Below are 8,010 nucleotides of genomic sequence, written 5' to 3'. Positions count from 1 at the left end.
CAGCCGGGGTGGTCACCACGGTCGACGCCCCACCGAGGACGCGGCAGCGGGAGCTCGGAGGCGGAGACGGTGGAGACGTGGGCCTGACGATGACCGTGACCTGGGGCGTCGAGGACGGAGACCCAGCAGACCCAGGAGGGGGGACAGCCACCTCGGGGTCTACCGAGGCCGGTGCGAGGGGCGAGTCCCGGGCGCGCCCATCCTCCACTCCGCGAGCAAGGGCCGCCGGCAGGTGCAGGCCCGGAGGTGGAAGGTCGGACGCCACAGGAGGGGGATCAGAGCCCTCCCGGCCCGACAGGTCCGGAGCGGCGCGAGGGATGAGGGAGGAGGGTCAAGGCCGACCCACCTCAAGGAGAGCCAAATCAGCACGGGATGGCGAGCCGGTCACAGAGGGGAGTGGCATGGAGATGGGGGCATCTGGGGAGCGCGGAGACGAGGCGGCAAAGACCTGACGGTTCAAGCCCGACAGGTCACTGCCGTCGGACGGGAGCGAGGGAGCCGCCAGGGAAAGGCCGCCCCCCGCGCCACCCCTGGAGGAAGAGGGGGTGGGTCGTGCTGGGGGCTTTTCTCGTACTCCTCATCATCGTCCTCGAAGCCGGAGTGGTGACCGTGGCGAGGGCCCCGACTGCTGCGATGATCCTCTCAGCCCCCACCGTCGGGGCCGCCCAGGAGGCTGTCATCGGGGATGCGGGGGGTGGCCGATGTGGTTGGGCGGCTCGGGAGAGATCCGGAGGTCAAAGCCCTGGTGATTGAAGAACACTCGGATCGTGGCACGAAGCTTGGATGAGTCTAGGGATTTGACCTTGACCCGCACCTCCTCCTCCTTGCGGAGAGAGAGCTCGTCCACAACGACCACCTTGCCTAGGACGCGGGACATGTTCTGAATGACCCTCTCGGAGCAAGAAATGTCAGGGAGGCCGCCGATGAGGATCCATGCCGTGTCCAGGACAGCCACATCAAGGGGGTCCCGGACCGACACTGAGATGTCCACCACGAGCTTGTGGAGCACAAGGGTGATGTCGCCACTGCGGGTGCCATAGCTGTGACTGACTGCATCGGGGAACACCACGGAGAACTGGTTACCCGACAGCAAGGTGACCTGCCAATCCCAGGAGCAGAGGTAGAGATGATCGAGTTCCTCCTCAATCATCTCCAGAGAGGCCACCCCATCCTTCACAGAAACAATAGCCAGGAGCGAGGGGGTGGGCGGCGGGAGGTCTGGGACCTCGATGTGGAAGTAGCCGAGGCCCTCAATCCCACGCCCATACATCATCAGCTCCTCTGAGACCGGGCGGTCGGGACAGAGAGCCGCGGGGTGGTCCGGGTCCGAGCACACAAAGCAGCACTGGGGGTGAGAGCAGGCCACCTGGGAGTGTCCCGCACGGCCGCAATTGAAGCACTTGACGAGGTCGGCGGCGGGGTCATCCGGGCGGAGGGTGGTTGAGGCGGACGCGGCCGGAGCGCGTGAAGGAGCCGGGGCCATTGCCATGGCCGACACCCCGTTTCTTCTTACGCTTAGGCCCGACGGCTCCTGGGGGGAAGCTAGGGGCGGAGCGAGGGGGCTGGTAGCGGCGGCCCTCGAAGGAGGCATCAGGAGGCCGGTCGAGGACCGAGGAGCGGGAGCGCCCGCTGCGGGCAGGCGAGCGGCCACCGTCTCGGCGTCGTGGAGGAGACGGGGAGCGGCGGCGCTGCGACCTTCACTCAGGAGCGGGCGCGGGCGAGCGGGACCGGGAGCGATCTCGGCGATCAGCCCGGGCCGGAGAACGGCGCGCCGGGGAGCGGTGGTCGGCGCGCGGGGACGAGCGGCGGTCGGAGCGGGGAGGAGACCACCGGGAGTCGCGAGAAGAAAGCTGCCGGCGGAGGTCCTCCTCATGGCGGGAGGCTTCGGGAGAGGGACGGGGGGCAGCGCGGTGGTCGTCAGCCCGCCGCTTGGGGCGCGGGGCGTCGTCCTTCCATGCGCGCGGCATGGGAGCCGACAAGGAGGGTGCGGCGGACAGGATGAGATGTGGCGGCAGGGAGCGGGAGAGGGGCGCTCCCTAGGGTTCTAGTCGGGGAGAGAAGTGCGGGGATGGTGGATGAGGCAGGCCAGCGGGAAGCCAAATGGCCGGGCGACCCGACTGGCCCGGCCCACACGCGGATCCGGGGGGAGGGGGGCCAAGATTGAGGGGGCTACCCGCACGGGGGAGGCCCGGGATGCATCCGGCCTAGGGCAGCACGGCCCAGCCTGCGAGGCAAGGAGGCCAGGGCGAGGGTTTCCTCTGCCGCCGCCGTCCCTACCGCGGTCGGCGCCGGAGCCATCGGGGGAGCAGGCCAAGCTCGACTGGGAGCACGAGCGGAAGATAGGCACATTGCGGAGGTCCCAAAGGACGCTATGAATGGCCTGAAAGGGGATGTGCGGCGAAAGATCGGAGAGCTCACCGGAGGGAACGCTGCCCGGCGTGGAGAAGCCCGAGGCACGACGGCCAGAGGAGCGGTCGCCGCGAGGCGCCAGGACATGCCAGCCAGCCCCTGGTCGGACCGCCCCGCGACACCCCACGCCGAGGCGCGGCGGTGGCGAGCGGTCCGGAGACCCAAGGCGGCGGCTTTCCTGGGCGTCCTCGGCAAGGGCACAACGGAGCGGCGCGAGCGTGTGGGAGCGCCGGAGCGACCGGACCGGGGCGGGGGTGAGGGGCCCAGCCGGGGCCCGACCGGCCGAGGCGGGGGATCCCGGCGAACCACCGGGCGGCTGGCGGCCACATCGTCCAACTCCACCACATTCACCCATCGGAGCGCCGGAGACGGCGAGGAGGGCAGAGGGGTGGAGGGGACGGCAGCAGACGGGGAGGCCGGATATGCGGGGGGAGCGGGGGAGGCCGCCGGCGACAGGGAGGGCGGCAACGCGGCCGCGGGCGCTGGGTCGCCAGGGGCGTCGCAGGAGCTCATTTCGACCCCCCTCCTCTCTCCCTCGCCAGGACCAATCCAACCCTAGTGAGGTGTAAATTAGAGCAGCACTCACCCGGTTCCTAAATATAACTCTTTTTACAGTACGGAGCAAAATAGATAAATCTATACTGTGAAATATGTCTATATACATCCTTATGTAATCTATATTAAAATCTTTAAAAAGTCTTATATTTAGAAACGGAGGGAGTAACATGCATATCTTACTAATATATGTAAATTAGAATAGTGAATGGTGGCATAAGTGTGATGATATAGAGACCTTCATTTATTACTTTGTAGAGTCATTTTGCATTTGAAAGCGCTATGTGATGGTAATATATTACTCTATTTGTCTGAATTATTTGTCATGTCATCTTTTTTGCTTATGTGACATGCATGTTAGGGCATCTCCAACGGCGACCCGCAAACTTTCTCCCGCATCCGTCCACGGATAAGGAGACCAGTCCGCAGACACGAATGCGGAAGACGGCCATCCAACGCTGTCTGCATACATTTCAAACACTTTATCAACAAACCGGATGGAATTCGCGCAAACACTATAGGTTTTCATATAAACCTGGCAAGATTCATGCAAACACGCTGGATTTTCATTACATTTCAAACATTTATAAACAAAAAACCCTACCCTAAACCTATCCTATGACGGCGGCCCGTGGTCGTCCACTTCTTTTCTATTCCGTGTCGGCGACCACATCCTCCATCTGCCGTTTTCATGAACGGAGGCGGTAAGACACGTGACGTGAAGGTGCGGTCTCCGGCGAGGAAGAGTAGAACACGAGAGACGGACCAGCCCACATGGGACACAAGGCCCTGCTGCCACCTGTGCCCTACTCATTCTCGGAGGAGTCCGCCACCTGTCCGTCGCTGGTGGACGTGAGGTCCACGATGGAAATTGTGGCGCCGACGCTGTCATCGTCGAACTAGCCCGCCCGATAGTTTGTCGGCAATGCGTAGGAGGCACAACTGTCATTTTTCTCGTCTGCGATCGCCTGCAGCTGCATCTCCACGGCGGCCGCTTCCTGTTGAGCGATGTCTTGAGCGTGGACGACATCGTAGATTGCACGCTACTCCGCGACAAAGTTTGGGTTCAGCACGGCCATGGCCGCCACGCCCTCCTCGCTGGCGCGCTTGCTGTTGGCTTGGCCCTTCGCCAGCCGGCATTGCTCTAGAAGGAACATGTTCTACCGATGTTCCTCCCGCGCCTGCTGGAACGCTGATATAGGCGTCGGCGCAGGATGCTCCTCCGCCATGGCGACGTTGTAGTGTGCGTGCTCCTGTGCCTGCTCCGTGGCGAAGCCAGCATGCACGAGCGCTGGCTCCTATGCGGTGTCATCGGAGCCCGTCTCCATGATGGGGTCATCCTCGTCGCCGGAGACCTCGGGCGAGCTGGCCGGCATGCTGGCCTCGATCCGCCTGACACGACAGCTCTTCTAGGCGGCCGCAAGAGCGGCCAACTTGTGCTTCGTCTCCGTCGACAGGCTCTCCCACAAAGCGTTGCCGCCTGCAGTTATGGCGGATGTGGTGCAAGGGAGGAGGATGTGGAGCGGCTTGTGTTGTGGCATGGAGTAGGCCGGGTGTGCCTGCCTTTAAATGAGGGATTCCGGTGACGCCAAGCGTCCGGGTGCATCAATGCGCGACGCCGTAGTGGATTTCTCGACCAACGAGCCCGCTTAATGGTGGCATACGGACATACGGGCATTGAACGGGCGTGGTAGATATCCGTCCCGTTCCGTCCAGTGACACGTCTCTGGCATTGAACATGCGTGCACACCGGTGACGCGTCACGGGTGGCGCCCTCCGCCGGCGCTAGTGAGAGGTTACGTCCTCTCTGTTGCCGGCTTAAATGGGGAGCGGCCGCTCTACGACAGCATAAATGCGGGCAGCTGGCACGGGCGGGAACGCGCACGGGCGAGGGAGGAGGGTTTTGTGTCGGCCAGGGTGGTCAGAAACAGGTCTGTGTGTGCTGTTCGGACGCCCGCGAAGCCCCCCCACCCCACCCCCTCTTTGTATTCGGTTTGCGGGAGAAAGTGCGTCCGGACCGCCTTGCAGACCGATGCATGACCGCGTTTGATGGCACAACTCATTCGCACAGTGCGGCCCGAACGTTTACTGATGGTTTGAGGGTCGGCGTTGAAGATGCCCTTACTCCCACTATGACTAGCCTAATGTACTCGGACTCGTTCCTTCGCTAATGATGTAATTATGTAGTTTTTATACCTAGCGAGGTTCTAATTTGAATGATGTGCTGTTTGTTATTTTTTTTAGAACGAAAACGCCAGATGCGTCCGGCTTTAAATTAATAAAGCCCCACGATAGAGTCATACTAATTAGTCTTACAGCACCCAAAAGCCACACCGGGCCACGCACATGTTTCGAGCGGAGATTAAGAAGCTATTGTCATATTACAAGGCATTGCCCGTACAGAGCACGCAGGCTAGTCAAGCACTCAAAAGAGACCACGGGTGTAATGTTTGTTATTCGAATGATGTAATGCTTGTTAGCACTCATGGATCAACGTACAATGACTCCGGGTATGCGCATGCATGCATGCATGTGGGTACTACAAAGGCAGAGACAGATGCCACATCTCTCGCTTGTGTATGTACATGTCACCCAGAGACGACGGAGGAAACAGCCCAGTAGAGAGCATGCATAGATAGCTGATGTCTTTTGTACTACTTGTCTCTTGTATCCTTTTAAAGTCTTGCGGTGTGATCCATCTCTAGCTTCTCCGTGTCACCAAATGGGCTTCGTGGCGTGGTGACGAATAGGACATGTGCTCAGTCGCAAGAGAAGAGGAGGCCGACAATCTTGCCTTCTCAAAGGGTGGCTCATGTGTTAGTTAAGAAGACGTAGGAGGCATCGGGCCAGGTAGTGTGACTGACTGTGACCCGCTCTGCAAATTGCTGCTGCCAAAAGAAACGACACTCCATCAGCGAGCCATGCTGGCCTAACATGTCTCATTTAATCACCGGCCGGCCCTCTGCACCTATAGCTATCAACGCCCGAGATACATCACGAATACTCCTATACCAGTGATCACTGATCAGTGCAACAGGTCAATCCTTGCATGGGCAACATTTAAGGCGTGCATGGCCGACTGAAATGACATTGCTACTAGTGTGACAATATTTCCTTTTTTTTGTTACCTGTGATTGTTTCCTAATTTCTGTGCAAATGGGTACATGACTAAAATGCATATGCAATCAAACACATCACATCCACGTCACGAGCACGCTAGGAGTAATCGAGGATTTTCTAGATCGATCGATCTCACCTAATGCGGGCACATCACCCTTCAAGTGCATACTGACCGCTCGAAAAAGAAAGAAAGAAAGAAGAAGTGCAAATATGCATCACACATTCTGTCGATGGTATAGGATATCTTTGAATTCCGGTGCGTGGGCAATGTACAGCCTCTCCCTCATGTAGGAGTAGCTATGTAACATTAAGATGAGTGATTAATTTCATGTTTAGTAGTCAATATCGGGTTGTTGAGATTTTGATAGAATCAGCGTACGGAATCTTAAGGTGATGTTGGCAACATAATTTGCTCAGTGGCAATCATTTGAGTGCAGGCAGGGCCCATGATTTACCAGGGCATGTTCTATCTGGCCCTTGTTTGCTCACGGCTCTGGGCATGTACCTCTAGGCGGTTGTGTGCGCCTGTAGCCGCGTGGCGCGGTGTCCTCGGCTCGGCTAGCCACGGGATTCGCTCCAGCTAGTGCGGCGGCAGCAGCGGTGTGCTGCTTGGGGCTGCACTGAGCGGCGGCGCCAGGTTGGCCTCTGCTCGTGCGCGCGAGGAGATGCTTCGCCCGACGACAAGGCTGTCCTCCATTTGCGGCGGCGAGGTAGCTCCTGCCGCGTCGTTCTCCTGCGTCGCGCGGGCGGTGGTTCTTGTCTTCTAGACGGCGGTGGACTTGAGCTCACCCCGGTGCCTGGTCTAGGCTCGGCCCAGATCTGGTGAGCTCACGGTACCATGACTAAGTTTTTATTTTCTGACACATTCAAATATATTCATCTTTAATCATGACATTTATTCACAGTTATGATAGTACAACGACCATCATAAAAATAAAAATTATATTTAAATACATAGACCATCTAGCGACGATTACAAGACTAAAGCAAACCGAATGCGCGCAATCAGTGGCGGATCTAGGATTTGAAACCGGGGTGGTCTTCCACAAAATTTTGACAACAAACATGTTATGTGGACGTTCGAAATAATTACCAATACCACATATAAATAGATCAATATGGTCTTACAATCTTACTAAAATTCTTAGTTTTGCAGCGATTATGCAATATGAATTTATTTCAATCAATAAGGCTAATTGGGGCACACATGACGTGCAAAATTATGTATGTGTTTGGTTCATATACCGGATAGCACATAGCATAGCAAAAAAAAAACCCCTAAATCAAAAATTGGGAATGGAAAATTGGGTATTCCGGTAACTTAAATCAGGTTAACTGGGGCAGGACCTCAGGTTACTGATTTGCTGCCACCGGACTGGTGACTGGGCAGCTGCCACCGGCTTTGTAGGGGCGCCAGGCGGCCAGGGGTACGGGCGCAGCCGTTCAGGGCAGGGTCGCCGCAGCTCGCAGGGGGCGCAGATGTCCAGGCGGGCGGGAAGGAGAGGCGGGAGCGGGGAGCCTCCTGGGCGGCTGGGCTCCCGGCGGCGACCGGTGACCGACGACGAACGACGAGGCAGCGGGGATGGGGCGGCTGAGCGGCTAGGTGTCGGGGAGACGGGGATGCGAACCAACTAGGAATAACTGTGTGGTCTGTGCACTGTACTAGGTTAAATATGTTGCTGGGCTTATTCTTTTTCAGGCCATCTGAACATGCCTAGGTATATAGCCCAGTCCGAAATTCCAGGGTGGGCCGCGGCCCACCCTGTCCACCCTCTGCCTCCGCCCCTGCCGCAGTTGTCGTCGCCCCTTCATCATCGGGACCGGGCAAAATTTGTTATAATAGACAGTTCAAAAGTCGCCATGCTAAGCCCCCATAGAAGATAGAACCAATGCACCAAAACAATAACCCCACGGATGACGAGACGC

This window comes from Triticum dicoccoides, chromosome 7A (genome assembly GCF_002162155.2).
Source record: "Triticum dicoccoides isolate Atlit2015 ecotype Zavitan chromosome 7A, WEW_v2.0, whole genome shotgun sequence".
Lineage (NCBI taxonomy): Eukaryota > Viridiplantae > Streptophyta > Magnoliopsida > Poales > Poaceae > Triticum > Triticum dicoccoides.
This window is presented reverse-complemented; position numbering follows the sequence as displayed.